Source organism: Sylvia atricapilla, chromosome 6, assembly GCF_009819655.1.
Source record: "Sylvia atricapilla isolate bSylAtr1 chromosome 6, bSylAtr1.pri, whole genome shotgun sequence".
Taxonomy (NCBI): Eukaryota; Metazoa; Chordata; class Aves; order Passeriformes; family Sylviidae; genus Sylvia; species Sylvia atricapilla.
Window position 1 is genome coordinate 39,320,627 of NC_089145.1, and position 14,821 is coordinate 39,335,447.

Here is a 14,821-nt window from a genome sequence, read left to right on the forward strand (position 1 = left end):
ATGCTTTGGTTTGGAAAGGACCTTAAAAATCATCCAGTTTCAACTTCTGCCATAAGCAGGGACACCTTCCACTACACCAGGTTGCTTCAAGCCCTGTCCAACCTGGCCTTGGACACTTGCAGCTTCTCTCAGCAACCTGTGCCAGGGCCTCACCAGCCTCACAGTAAAGAATTTCTTCATAATTTCCAATCCAAAACTATTCTCAGTTTAAAGACATTAACATACAGCTGTTTGCTGTGATTACTGTTAAAGATGGAAACTATCTAGACAACATTGCCAAGCGTCCACTTCACCTTTTCCAGTCCTCCGCATCTCCCCCTCTGTATTCAATTCCTTCTTCACAACCTCAGAGCTACCGTGGATTCCTAATCCTCCCTCCTGGCACACACTCCAGCTCAGAAATTCCCAGCCACGAGGTATAACCCTGGTTTGTTGAAATGAGCCATTCCTCCCAGAATCACCGCTCTCCCATTGCAGCCTCCTTGAGCATCCTCCTCCCATCCTTGAGACAAAAGAGAGGTTTGTCTAAAAGCTTCTCATCTCAATTTGTTCCCCGCAGACTGGTGGGGGAATCGCTTCATGAACACGCTCCCATGTCTTTTGTCCACAGGCTAGCCTTCATCAAAGGGGCCTGAAACCCGTGGGATTATTAAACCCATTATGCGTTCATTACTGGTAATTCGCTGCTGATTTTGCCAGCGGTTGCGCTTCCAACGGGAAATCCTGCAGAGCTCCAATTCAGGAGAGCAGGAGTCTCTCAGGAGCAGAGGACACAGTCACAAGCTGTGCCAAGGGACGTCCAGGTTGGACATCAGGAGGAATTTCTCCACATAAAGGGCGATCAGACATTGGAACGGGCTGCCCAGGGAGGTGACGGAATCACCGTCCCTGGAGGTGTTTAGGGAACGACTAGACACGGCAGTCAGTGCCTTGGTCTGGTTGATACGGTGGTGTTGGCTCATAGTTTGGACTCGATGATCCCAGAGATCCTCTCCAATCCAAATGATTCTGTGATTAAGGGAGATGAGACTGATCCGGCCAGCGCTTCGGGACCCATCGCTCCATCGTCCTCAGGTGGGCTGAGCTGCTGCCGCCACCGTACCGGGACCGGGAGCCGGACTGGAATCGGAACAGGACCGGGATGACGATTCGGATTCGAGATCCGGACCGAGATGAGGATCACGATTGGGATCGGGATGAGGATCACCCACCCCCTGCTCTCGCGCCAGCCTCTCCCCCTCAGGGGCAGGGGCGGGGCCGATGACGTCACCGCCCCGCGCGGCGCGGGGCCCGGGGCGGAGGGTGATGTAATACCCGTAACGGCCCCGCTCCGTGCGACATCCGGGTACCCTGCCGGGGTGCTGGGTTTGTTTTTTTTTTTTCCGCCTTTAATTTTTTAACACTCTTTCTTTTATTCATCTGTCAAGCTCCATTTGTCCCTTTTTTTGGGGTGTTATAATTATGTGATTTTTTCTTTCTTTTTTTTTTTTTTTTTTTTTTTTTTTACGGGGGAGGGAGACGGCGAGGAAGGAAAGGGCGCGGGGGCGCGCGCGCGCGCGCGCTCCCGCCTTCCCTCCCCTGCGGCGGGCGCGCCTGCGCAGAGGGGCGGCGGCGGCGGCAGCGCAGTGCGAGTGTGTCCGTGTGTCCGCCCGCCCGTCCGTCCGTCCGCGGCCGGCGCTCCGCGCGGCGCAGCGCTGGTGGGCGCGGAGCAGCTCGGGCGGGGGACGAGGACGGGACGGCGACGGAGGGGGGGCCGGCGGCGGCGGCGGCGAGATGAGCGCTGAGCTCCCCCTGGGCACAGAGCCGCCCTGTGAATGAGCTGAGGCGAGGCCGCCAGCCGGGTGCCCCCCTCCTTCTCCTCCTCCTCCTCCTCCTCCTCCTCGTCCCCCCCTCCTTCCCCTTCTCCCCCGCGCACCGCCGGGAGCGCGGCCCTGCCTGCACAGCCGGCGCCGACGCCGCGGCCGGGGGGGTAAGTGGCGATGCGCAGTGCGGGGCCGGGGCGGGGTGAGGGGGCGGCGGGGCCGGGGCGCTGCGGGGCCCCGGGCACTGTAAACAACCGGGGGCGGCGGAGAGCGCGGGAGCTCGGCGCCATCCCCGGCGGCGCAGCTGGGAGCGGGTCGGGCGGCCGGAGGGAGGGAGATGGATGGGGAAGGGGGGAGCGATCCCGCTGGGATGCGGCTGCCGGAGCCCCCTGCGCAGCCCCTGCATTGCAGGCGCCTGCTGAGGGTGGGGGTGTCCCCGCAGCCCCCCGGGCACGGCGGGAGGAGGGTGAGCAGCGGGGTCTGGGCCTGGCTCAGGTAGGAGCAGCAGCTTTCCCTTTCTCCCTGCCCCCTCCTTTCCTCGCCCGGAGTTCATTTAATAAAGGCTATAAACAGCCTCCTCTCCCATCGCCACCTAAACGCTCGGGGCACGGCACCGACTGGGAAAAAAAAAAAAAACCAACAACAACAACAACAAAAAAACCCCAAACAACAACCGAACACATATCTATTTATAAAGCACCCCACCCTGGCGAGGGTCGGAGCATCAAGCGCTCCCCAAATAGTGACATTGTGATGCAGCGGGCGGCTTTTCCTCGCCAACGCCTTTCGGGCGTTGAAAGTTTGTGAGAGATTTCGGTGCCTTTGAAAACGATGTCGCGAGCAAAGGTTGCGCTGACGATCTGTGATCTGTCACGGCGTGCGTGGTAAAAGTCCGGGGAAGAAAATGCTGTCCTCGGTGAGAAAGTTGTGCGGTGATGTGCTGGGTAATTGGGTTTGCGTGAGAAATGCCAGAGGTTCTGAGCGTATGTCTAACCTTTTTGTTGCATTAGATTGTGTTGTAGTAGCTGTGACACAACGTTAAGACAGGCTGGAGATTGACAGTTTCAGGAGAATTGATTTTGCAGACATCTGTTCGATACGTGTTTGTATTTATTTGGTGCGATTAAAATATTTCTTAGTGTTACCGTGTGGGTGGCAAAATTTTGTCGTTACAGAACTGATGTTTGAGTTTGCAGCAGCACTTGGGAAGAACTAAATTTTTTTGAGCTGTCCCTTCTGTCAAATGGGAAAGTGCTGTGCATTGAAGTGGTCTCTGTTATAACCTTAAGGTTTAAGGTCCTTAAGGTATTTAATCCAAAGGAAATTTTTATGTTTTTTTTAAGCAGAAGACAGTTTTAGATCACAAGAGCAGGAGCTGGAAAGAAGGTATGTGGTATGTTTTTTTTAGATTATGATATTTAGCATCAGTGTAAACAGAATCAATTAATAAAGTAGAAGTTCTAACTCTTGTGATTCTAGGAAATGCATTTCCAAATATGAGCTCTTGTAGCACTTTCTTGAGCTGTTTGAGTGATTCGGTGGCTGAAGCAGGTTTTGTGAAGTACTGGTGGAATTGAGGCTGGATGGCTGCTGTTCCTCAGGACTCAGGGTGACTCGCCAAATGACCAAGAATTGTGCAATTTCTAGCCACGTTTCTTCTCTGATAGCTTCCCATCTGTTGCTATTCATAGTTTCTGCTATGAATTACATCAGAGAGAACGTGGGCCAGGGAAGTTTTGCACTCTACCTGTCCAGTCCCAGTAGTGTTCAAAGGGAAGATGTTAAAGGACAGCAGCTTGGGTTGGTGCACTAGCTTTGGCTGCTCCTAAAGTTTTCACTCCCAGGCCTTTCTGGGTCTCCCTTTTGTATATGAGACTGGGCTGAAAGACTTGCTGATGCATCATGCCAGTTTTCCTCACAGAGATCTCTGATAAAGTCCTCGGATAAGCACGGAGAGAGTTTGTCTGTCCTCACACTCTCTTCTGGCATAAGCCATGTTTTTCTCATAGGCAGGGCCTAGCTCTGGTTTACAGGTTTAGTCCTCTGCTTGGTGGTTGTCAGGTAAATCTCTCCCCTGGAGGTACAGTAGAAAACTATACCTGTTTTCCAAGTATTTCCCTAACTGTCTCTAGGTATGCTTGGGATACTTTTGTTGAAAGCAAGGAGAGATGGAAATGCCAAATGGCTGGTAAAGCTTGCAGGTCCAAACAAGCAGAACTCACTCAGAGCAATTTGAATTAAAGCAGAATACTAAAAAGTTGGTGGTTTGTTGTTTTTTGTTTTGTTTTGTTTTTTTCTATAAAATCGAGCTGGTTGTTTCTTATCTGGAGTGCAGCTTAAACAGTAGAGTTGAGTCATTCTTGCTGAGATAGCATTTTGAGAACTGTTGTTAAAATGCTTAGATATTTAACTCTGGCACAGTATAATTTGCAAACTTATGTAACTGGTATGTTTTTGAATGCAGCTGTCAATAAGAGATCTTATTGCACTTTTCATTTTTACTGGAACTAGGGAATGTAAAGCAGCCGCTTTTACAAGATGACCTAAATATAATTGATTGAAGAATAGCATATTTCTTACTGAAATGTGGACATTGCTATTGGCTTAATTTTCATGTGTTCAGGTCTATTCTGATGTACAAAGTACTTACGTAATTGGCTGAGCAGAATGGCATTGCAATTAAGTGATGGAATGATGCAGGTTGTGCTAATAAATAAACAAGCTTTAGAATGGGAAGTACTGTAAAATAACTGATTTCATTTTGCCTCTGCAAGCCAGAGACATTTTAAAGACTTGAACAGTAGTAATGTTTGAAGTCGAGACAATAGTGGTTTATCATAGTTAAACCTGAGACAAACTGACAAACTGCATTTATTCTTACTACAGCATGTGGATCTTTATAATTTTTGCTCCTCTTTTCTCATAAATCATACTTGACTTCTAGTTGTTTTTTGGTTTTTTTAAATGATGTATCATCTGTTTCCTTCTAAATGATGCAACTTGTAGTCTCATTTGTTCTTTTGGAAATTAATCTCTTTTTTGATAATACTTGGTTGCTGAACTCTTACTCATCTCTGTAGTTTTAATCACATGATCCAAATTTCAGTTTAGAATACTAGGCTAGGAAATAAACTTCCATAACATTTACACATGCTTAACTACAATTCTCTTCATTGAATGAATGGCAAATGCAAAGTATCAAGTCTGTGTATACAATGTGTAATCCCTGAAAAAATGACAGCATTCTTAGGATATTTAGAAGATCCTGGGAATGTGCATAAATGTACATTTTATGGCATTTTATGTACATTCCATTTACCAGAGCTAAAAGATATTTTTAAAGGAGGATTCATATGTTGAGCTATGATGTGATGCAGATCACAGTGGAGATAACATTTTCTACTTGTAGCTTCTTTATGTTGCTCTCTGTCTGTGAAGGAAAATTTTAGCATTTATTAAGATTTAATATTTCTAGAGTAAATCACTTGACTCTTAAGACTGGGAAGAATGTTTAAACCAACGGAATTGTAATCAGGGCAGGAGGAGAAAGCAAGTTTGATACCATGGGAGTGAATACGCTGATTTTTGTTCCTGGGTAGAGGCAGTAACCACTGGGTGTTACTGGTGTTAAACCACTGCTGCAAGGTCTGCTTTTCTGTATTTGTCTGCTAAACTCTGCTCTGTGTTAAACCACATACTGAGTTATAGATTTGTCAAGTTGCTATCTTTTTTCTTATTTATTTTGTTTGTGTTTCAACACAAATACCAGTACAGTTCACTAATGGATATTACAGCTGCTTGTTGGAGTCTACAGAACAGAGTGTGTTTATAAATACATGAAACAGTTTCTCAGATTTTTTTAACAGCTCTTCTCAAAAGGTGTTTATATGTGAATAAAACAACAGAATAAGAACTTTTTCACTGACAGTTCCAATGAAGTACACTTCTACTGTTTAGAGTGTAAACTTTATAGCAGTATATATCTATGTGTATCAAAAGAGCATCTAAGAGTGCTACAAAGGAAAAAGCAAAACTGGCAAACCATGTTTCAATATTGAAATGTAGAGAAATGCTGTTTACAGAGAGAGGAAGAAGTATGTTAGCCTCTTCATTGCTAACAGGTTAATTCTCAAAAGTAAGAATACTGTAGTAGATAAAAAGGCCTCTAAAGTCTTCTAAGACAATAATTTACAAACCTAACAAACTTCAAGTGTAACATGACTTGTAGTTTGATAGCTGCAGTTTAAAGAAAGCAAAGCACTTCAGTGCGCTTATGGGGATATGCCATGTGCAGCTGAATTGTGTGGGACTGCTCAGATTTGTCATGTTGCTGGATTGTGACCTAGAGAATGAAATGTGCTCTCATGTTTGAGTCTCAGCTGTAACTTGAAGGATTTTCTGTATCTGTGTGTGCAATTCATTTTTACTGCCAACAGTCCTTGTCATCTGAAATTCGATTGCTAGTCTTCTTCTTGACCGTATGTCATAGCTATTTGTCCATTAAGTTCTGTGGTATTTTTTTCCTTAGAAATGCCCTAAAACGCAGTAGCCACGAGAACTGTGTAAATTGTGCCTGAGCTCTTTGTGTTTGGAGATGAATTTAAGGAATTCTCCAGCTGTTAAGTAAAACCCAGTCTTTGGAAAGGAGTGCAGAATGTGGAAAAATGTGGGCGGTTAAGCAGCTAGCATTAAATTGTAGGAAAATTTAATGAAGAAAGACTCAGTTGCTGTCAGTAAATAATTTTCTAGTTCCCTCAGTCAATTACAGCACGTATTTGGACAGACCCTTGTTAAAAATCAACTGCTGCTGCTCCCTGTAAAAAACGATTTTGAGGCTGCAGAGCAAGGCCCTGTAAGCTTAGGAAGTGCTGGCATTAGCACTGCTGTAATTCTGGAAGAACAGGTGAATTTGACAGTGTCCTCATTAAATGACCGGAATGTTTAGAGCTGTCATGAACTCTGGTTTGGAGTGAGAGGAACACCTTCACTGCCTGTTTATCATGGGGAAATCACCTCTTTGTGGGTAGTGGTAGAAGTGAACTTGGCAATCAGTGTGCCCCTCAGAGGAAAGCCTTCTGTCCTGAAAGCTTCTGTCTGCATAAAAGGCTAAGAACAATAGGGTTGTTTTTCTCATTGGTTTCTTTTTTATATTTTTTATGTAGCCTTGTGTAGGGTGAAAAATCTATTTTATTGCTGCAGTCATCCTCTGTCCTTGTTCTTCTAATGAGATAGGAATGCTGGGGACATGAGGGCAAAATAGCTTTGTAAATAAAAGCTCTGTGTGTGTACAAATGAGCAAACTCCAGCTTTTCCTAAGCTTTGAGGATTTGACTTCCAGGTCTTAATGTGCTTCTGGCATAGTTTTGATGTCATTTCCTTACAAGCAAAGCCAGGTTACAGCTGTAACTTCAGAATATTTCCTATTTTATTGCCATTTTATTCCCATGTGTAGTCCTCAGGTTTCAAGTCTCCCCTATATGCTGCTTTTCCTATATCCTCACCAGAATAGTGTTAATGTTACTGAGATTAGAACTCCACAAATGTTTTATGTAAAGTGAAGGGTCTGGGAAATTGCTTATGTATTATTTCATAATATTGAGTGCTTGACTAAACAGGAAGTTTTGGGGCCTTCATGAAAACATCATCTTCTAATTATTGGACACACGCATACTGGTTGCGTTTTCTCAAAATAGTTTATTTTTATTTTACTCTCTGGCTCTATCTGTATAAACTTTATTTTCACTTGGGTTTCATTCTGCCATATTGTTAAAATAAATTGCTCATAAGACAAACCATAAACAGTTGGCTAGTGTTTCTTGCTGAAGTTAGGAAGATCTAAAGTTTGAAAGCTTTAAATAATTAGGTTTTAAAAGGAGCAGTGACATTGATGAGCAGTTAGATACACAAAGAAGAGAAATTAAAGAGCAGATAGAGGGATGATTCCATGTGTTCAATTTAATTGAAATATATAGGACTGTATTAACTAAATGTTTAAGATGTTTAAGGTGAGGTTATCAGTGAAACAATACAACTGAGGGATGGTGGGGTTCTGTAAGAATTTGTACACATTACCACAGACAACAAACAATATCAACTAAGAAGAAAAAAAAAAAGAAAAAAAACCAGGCAGTTTCCTGAATTGAGAGTGACTGTAAATTCTTCTCCATATTTCAGGAATAGTTCAGTTAATATAGTTGCTGTTTTGTTGATTTTTAAATTATTGCTATTCGAGCCTCCCTTTGTTTTTGGAATCTCAGCAAATAATCCCATCGGGACCTTTTCCATGGAGCATCTTTTTCCTGGTTTATTTTAACACTTAGCTAAAACACTGACAAAGACAAATTGACAGTAGCTGGACTTCACTCCAGTTGCATTTGAGCAACCAGAACAGTCATGGACAAAAGCCATTCTGGTCTACAGGCTCTTTACCCAATACCCTCACTCTTTTGGGTAGGGGCAACATGGGCTAGGACTCCCCAGTTGTCCTGATTTTTCTGAATAGGTTTATCTGAACTTGATTAAAAAGGAAATGTTTTTTGTTTGGTTAGGTCTGTTTTTTTCCTTTGACACAGAAATGGCAGTGGAATTATGTGAGTCTTCCTCTAAAGAAAACTTTCCTCTGTGAATCTTTAACTTTTTTTTGTGGCAGATATTGTTTGATTGGTAAAACTGAGGCTTCAAGCTGTAAATAAAGAGATGAAAAAAAAAGAAATTTAGGGAAAAAAGGGGGTTTAAGCTATTATTTAAATTATTTGATATGTTCAGATTTGTTGATTACTTGCACTCTGAGTGGCTTGTCCTCAAGTAGGAATTTTCAGTTAAGCCCACAATGTTTAGGAGTGGGGAAATGATCTGTTATGATGAGAAATGAGAGTGGCAGAGCACTCGTGGTATTACAAATCCTGGAAAAATCTGTAATTCAACTTTTATGACTTAGTATAGCTCCATTCCTCTGGGTTGTCTCTTTCTGTTTCCTTTTCACCCATGTTTTCTTTGTGGTGAAACTGTTGCTGTGTGGAGTTCTGTGTACTCCTTCTGTCATGAGCAGCTTGGTTGGAATCCTTAAATTCACTTGTTTGCCTTGCTCCTTCAAAAAATTTGAATCTCATTGCATCTCATTGATATATAAACTGAAGTAAGGCCTTTCTTTTCTCCCAAATTCTGTCTACACAGACTGCAGCTTCCTTGGATCTTCCAGTTCTGTTTTTTCTGTTGCTTCAGTGGTGCTCAGAATTTCGGCTGGAGCCTGCAGGAATTTCTGCACTGTTAACAAAGCAGTTGTCTAAGCTTTTTGTCTAAAATGGGTGTCTTTTGTTTATCTTCCAACACTTCTAAGTAAGAAATCTTTGAAAAATGAAGTATAACCAGAAAGGTGCTGAACTCAGCACCAGCATGGACATGTTTTCTGCTTATTAATGCTTTCAAGCAAAGACCTTGGCGTTTTCATTCCCATGCTGTTTAGACAGCAGCACATGATTTTATGCAGAGCTACCTCATTGATTTTCGTCATTCTTGTTAGTGCCATTTTGGTTGTCTACATAGTTTTTCATAGTGATTGGGCTGCTCATACTTTGATGCTGCTGTGGTTTTTTTTCTCTTATTCCCACTTCTGATTTGTAGTACGGATATTTAGAAAGAAGCAAGAATTCTGTCGGGGCCAAGAGATGCTCACTTAATCATGTTCTGAGGTGCCAGTCACGTTAGGATCCTGATGAGTGACTGGCACTTGTGGATGCAAGTTATATTTCCTCTCAGAATCAATGTAGTGATTTTTTGTTCGCCAGGGGTCTTGGTGATTCTGGAAAGAACTTGTTTTCTTCCATAACTGATCAGATTGCAGAATTAACTCCATGAAGAATTCTGGAAACTACATCACCATCTTTCAGACTTCTGAAGGAACAGTTTGTTAGAGGTGAATTACCTATTTCAATGTCTCTGCTGGAGAGAGTTTGAACCTCAGCCAAAACACACTCATATTGAGAACCTTCTCATTTAACCTTGGAACAGGTTTAGTTGTCTGCAGGAAAGGTAGGTAGGAGCAGAAAATAATATTTTAAGAAGAAGCTGAAACATGTTGTTGGAGAGAGGGTGTTAACTTAGAAATGGTTACCTTCTGTGTTCCAGAAGGCTTTAATAATCCTCTCCTAAATCCTACCTGCCCTGCCATACACACCACGTGGGATAAAATATTTTGCTGCTTAGTACAAGGAGGAATTTGGAAAGGCTTGTCGGCTCCTAGCAAGAAGGGATTTTAGAGCAGAAGTTCTGTTAAAAAAAAAAAAAAACAAAAAAAACAACTCTCTGAACGACTTAGCTCAGTGAAATGGCAGTGCCTGTGGACCAGCTGTTAAGAGCTCAGAGCTCATAGGTGTTTGTGTCAGAGGTGCAGTGATTTAGCATTTTCTGCTGTGCTGTGAAGTTGTAATAGGCATCGCTGTTGCATGTTAATTACTGGGAGAGAGGGAGGGTAAGCTGGGGAGGTTTGGAGCAGTTCATAGGTTCCTTCATACACACAGAGTTATTAACTTGCTTCCTCTATTTTTTTGTTGGTTTTGGGGGGAGTTTTTTGGCGTTTTTTTGTCTACTGCAAGCCATACCTCCTACATCTGTCCTAAACCAAAAGTTCTTAATGTTATTAGAAATTTTCTTACCCATATGGGTAGTTTATGTTCTTCTTTTTGCACTTGTCTTACTGAAATATAACACAGACTACAGTTGCATCCCCAAGAAACAAATGTTCTGGTGGGGAAATGGTGGGTTAGTCTGTGTTTATTGAACGAGCCCCACTTCTGTATTTTATTTTTTACTTCTTTTTCATAAACAGTTCATGTCTTGTAGCTGGCCATGTATTCCTGTCTGAAAGTACACATTCAGAAACATCAACTGTAATTTTTTGCTGTTTTATTGATGTTTCGAACCCCAAGTGCCAGAACTCAGTCATATAGCCTCCAATAGTTTTTAAATAGTTTCATTGGCAAGGAGCTTTTTCATGACTTCATTCAGCCCATGACTGTGGTGTAATTATGTCTCCTCATCTGCGTGTTCTGTTTTATTTTAGTCATTCTTCCGATCCCTGGGATGTTCTCTGACATGTTGTTTGTTAAAATTAATTGATTTGGGGCATCCAGTGTGTGCTGTGAGTTTTTTATTCAAGAGGCTGTAACTTCTGAAAATGTTTCCACGTTTGCACAATTACGTGCTGTCTGCTACTGCATCCAGCCTGCTTAAGGCAGAGGGGAAAAAATACTGCAGATCAGGCTGGAGTTGAAGGGAGCAAACACCCTTTTTCTAGTCAGTAGCAGTCTGTATAACTTAGTGGCTTGCTCTGTGTCCTGTAGTTCAAGTAAAGGTTGTAATCTTTCTCTGTGGTCCTCATTACAACACACAGGGTGTAATGTCACTGAGAGAATTGTTCCAGGAAATTGGAGTGCGGGGATATTTCTCAGCTTAGTTAGAACAAGTGCCTGTGACTTCAGTGTGGTTCATGTAAGCAGCTTATCCTAGTGGAATGAATACAACTTGAGCATTGTTTAAAAAGGATTATTAATTTACATATTGTTCAAGTGAAAGTTTCAGATGGGGGTGGTTAGTTTTCTTGGACAAAAAGATCAAATCTTTGTCTAAATTCCTTGGAAAAATAAATTTGTATTTCTGTAGGGGTATGTGGAGTTGCATTAACTGTCTTACATGAACAATTTAGGGCTTATCTTCATTTGAACCTTCAGGCAAATGAACAAGCAAATAGCAAAACAGTAAAATTTATTTTCCTATGTAGCAGAAAGCATTACAGTTGCGCTGCTTGGATAGCACAATTTGAGGAACAAATGAAGGGGCAAAGAGATTTCATGCATTCCAGTGATGTATCTGTGGTTGTCCATGGTTGTCCATGGCCTGGTATACTAATTACCCTCCTTTTTTCTTTGCCACTCTGTTCTCCAGTTGCATCTACTTTCAAGGAGTTTAGCTACTGACTCTTTGGCATGCTCCATTCATTATTTCAGTTTTGTTTCTAATGCTGCAGTCCTTTGAATTTTGGCACTCTCATGTTTTATCCAAGATCTTGTTATTTGTGTTGATCTTTCTGGGCCGTGTACAGTATTCTTACTTTTCTTTCTGCAAACTGCAGCTTAAGTTTTCTGTGCACTTGCTGGAGAGGTTGTCCTTCAGTTTGACCTCTACGAAATCAGTGCTTCAGAAATTGTGGTTAAAATGCACTTGTAGATGCAAAGATGCACCCCCTGCACATTCATTTCTGTTCACAGGGGTTCATTTTCATCTAGTTCTGTTCAGATGCCTCTCTGTTCTTCATAGCCAAAATTCAGAAACTTTGACTGCAGAAAGCTCTTCTCTTTTAGGACCTAAAACTAATGGAAGTCACTGATATGGAAATGGTGATCGAAAGAATAAGATTAAAATTGAAGCTTGCGTGGCTGATGGCTGTGCAGTTGTAGCACCAGATGACGTATGAGAGTCACAATTATGAAGACAATGTTGCACCTCTGACCTTTTTACATGGCACCATCCTTACAGTACTGTTCAGAATGGTCCTTCTTTAAGGGAAAAAAAAGTGATGTATGTTTGCCACTAAACTTCATGATTACAGTGCCTTTTCTCTTTGCCTTTAATAGGGAGAGGAAGAATATTTGTCTCCTTCAGTACATAAGTGCAAAATTCAAGGCTCTCAAAAGTTGAAGCTTCCAGAGTAAAGAACTGATTCTGTCTCCTGCCATGAGACTACAGTGTTCTGACATGACTGTAGAAATGTGTGACTGAATTAAGATAGTAAAATTATTTGGAGAATAAAGATCATAAAATGAGGGCTCCTCTGAAGAAAGATGACTAAAGACATAAAGAGAGGCTGAGTTAAGCCATGTTCAGGATCTGTTTTGTGTATTGCACACATTGCATGCAGTCTGTTCTGGGTCTGTGTTTTTACATAACAAAGTCATGCTGTAACTTGGGCACTTGCACTGCTATAGGTTAATCAGATTTGCATACAGAGTTATGTGCTTAACCAAAGGTGTCATTCCAACTCAGTCACTGTAGTGCACAAAGCACCTCACCAAAGAATGACAAATGTGCTCATAATTTAGACAGACAGCGGTGTTTGAAAGATATTTCCATAGATATGGAGTCAAAAAGAGGTCCAAAAGGTATTTTTAGTAGGAAGGAGGCATGGCTTTCTTGTGTCAGCATTTCTCTGTGTGTGTCCGTCCCTTCTTTTAAAACTGAGTCTTTTTCTTCAGCTAAGACTCATGAAATTCTTCAGGTTTTAACTGTACATTAAGTGTATTGGGGGAGAAGTAGCAGATAGTCTCCAGTTCATCAGAATTCACAGATTGGTCAGTTTTAACTGAAATTTTTCTGACTGAGAACTGAAATTCGGGAAAAAACCCAAAGGTCTGACACATTCATCCTATCCACAAGTAAACAATGCTTTTTCTGCAGATACAGTGAGGATTTTGGAAACCTGGCCTATTCTCCTGCAGGTTTAAACTGCTATTTTAGTGGAAGTCTGGTTAGCTGGAGTGTGGCAGGGAAGACAACTGCAGTCTGTTATTGCAGTTTTCAGAGGGGGTTCACTTCATCCTGTGGGCTGTGGGCAATTTCTGAAGGAGTTGTTCCATGGCCACATTGTGGTTTTCCTTTTGCTTGGCTGTATTCTCATCCATGGTGGGCAACTCTCACCCCTGAGGAATCCTAGATCAAAATCTCACCTACGAAGTTTAGCTGAAAAGACCACCAGCTTTCAGGTTGCCTTTCTGGGAAGGAATAAGGCAATTTGGTATTTAAATGGAGAGTGATCTGTTAACTTAGAAGGTGTGCTAGCAGATCTGTAGTTGCTAGAACTTCACACAGACTGTGTGTACATATTTCTAATTTACATTATAAACTACTGAGCAGGACAAACTGTTTACAAAGCACAGCTCTGAATGTTGTGTACATACTAAGGTGAGAGATTAGAAGAAAAATGGCCCTTATTAGTCCAGATTTCAACAGTGCTTGTGGTCAGTGGAACTATACCCTGTTCTTAATGTTTTTCTGTTTTATTTTAAATAGCAGTGAGATCAAATATCTCACAAAAGTATATTTGTCAGGGTAATTTCTACTTTTTGAGTTCTAAATTAAGGTGAAAAAGTTGAGTATCTGCATTCTGTTTAATCATCTCAACAAAGAGAACATTCAGTGTGAGACTCTTGCTCTATCATAGAATGAATAAAAAGTATTATTCAGCAAAATAATTTCCCATGTGATTTATAGCAGCATTCTGTAATTATTTTGATCACACTGACTTCACTAGAGTTGCATGTGAAGATAAAAAAGTCTTAAGTCATATTTTTTTCCTAGCAACTGCAGTAATGTGAACCTCCTGCATGTGCTTGGGACACAAGACACACACCATGCACACTCTGTTTTGTTGGTTAGTTACAGCTTGCTTAGGCATCAATATTTTTGTGTTCACTTGAGAAGAGACACAATTCCAGAGCAGGGTTTGAGGTGAGGGGAAGCAGAGGTGAATTGCTGCTGCCATCCCCATACAGCTGAAGTATGTGTTTTGTTTTTGTTAACAAAGCATGTGAGCCAAAGAGTGCATAACCAGTCCCCGTGCCTCACATTTGAATCACTGTTGTGGTGAGATCAAATATAAACATTTCTTGACTGTTTATTCTAACACAGATGTTTCAGAAAGGTCGAAAGTGGCTAGAAAAGACAGTGTGAAGAGCTTTGTTGGATACATGGTGTCACTTCTGGCTGGTGCTGTATTGCGATAAAAGCATGTTATAAAAATGTGATGTTGTCACTTAGAAAACGGGTCAAATATACTCCATACTCAAGTTAAACATTTCTAAAACCCCTGGTGTGCTGATTTTTCTGCAGCTGTTAGTTGGGCCCTCAGGTAAAATCTGTTTCTGAGGTTCTTTTCACAGCTAATTTTTGTCCACAGTCTTCAAATAGAAAAGCTCATAGTTTTGCTCCATTACCTTGTATTGTACAACAGTGATTTGCAGACTCTTTGA

General features: G+C 42.0%; 1 protein-coding gene across 2 annotated transcripts in view; it reads left to right on the forward strand.

Annotated features, from left to right (window-relative positions):
* Positions 1 to 1,390: 1,390 nt before the first annotated feature.
* PPM1A (protein phosphatase, Mg2+/Mn2+ dependent 1A) overlaps positions 1,391 to 14,821 on the forward strand; it is a 35,436-nt gene continuing 22,005 nt past the window's right edge. The window contains exon 1 of one of the 2 annotated variants that reach the window (XM_066321609.1): positions 1,391 to 1,969. The gene's annotated coding sequence lies outside the window, so the exon portion shown is untranslated. The remainder of the gene's footprint in view (positions 1,970 to 14,821) is intronic. The other variant, XM_066321608.1, reaches the window with a different exon arrangement.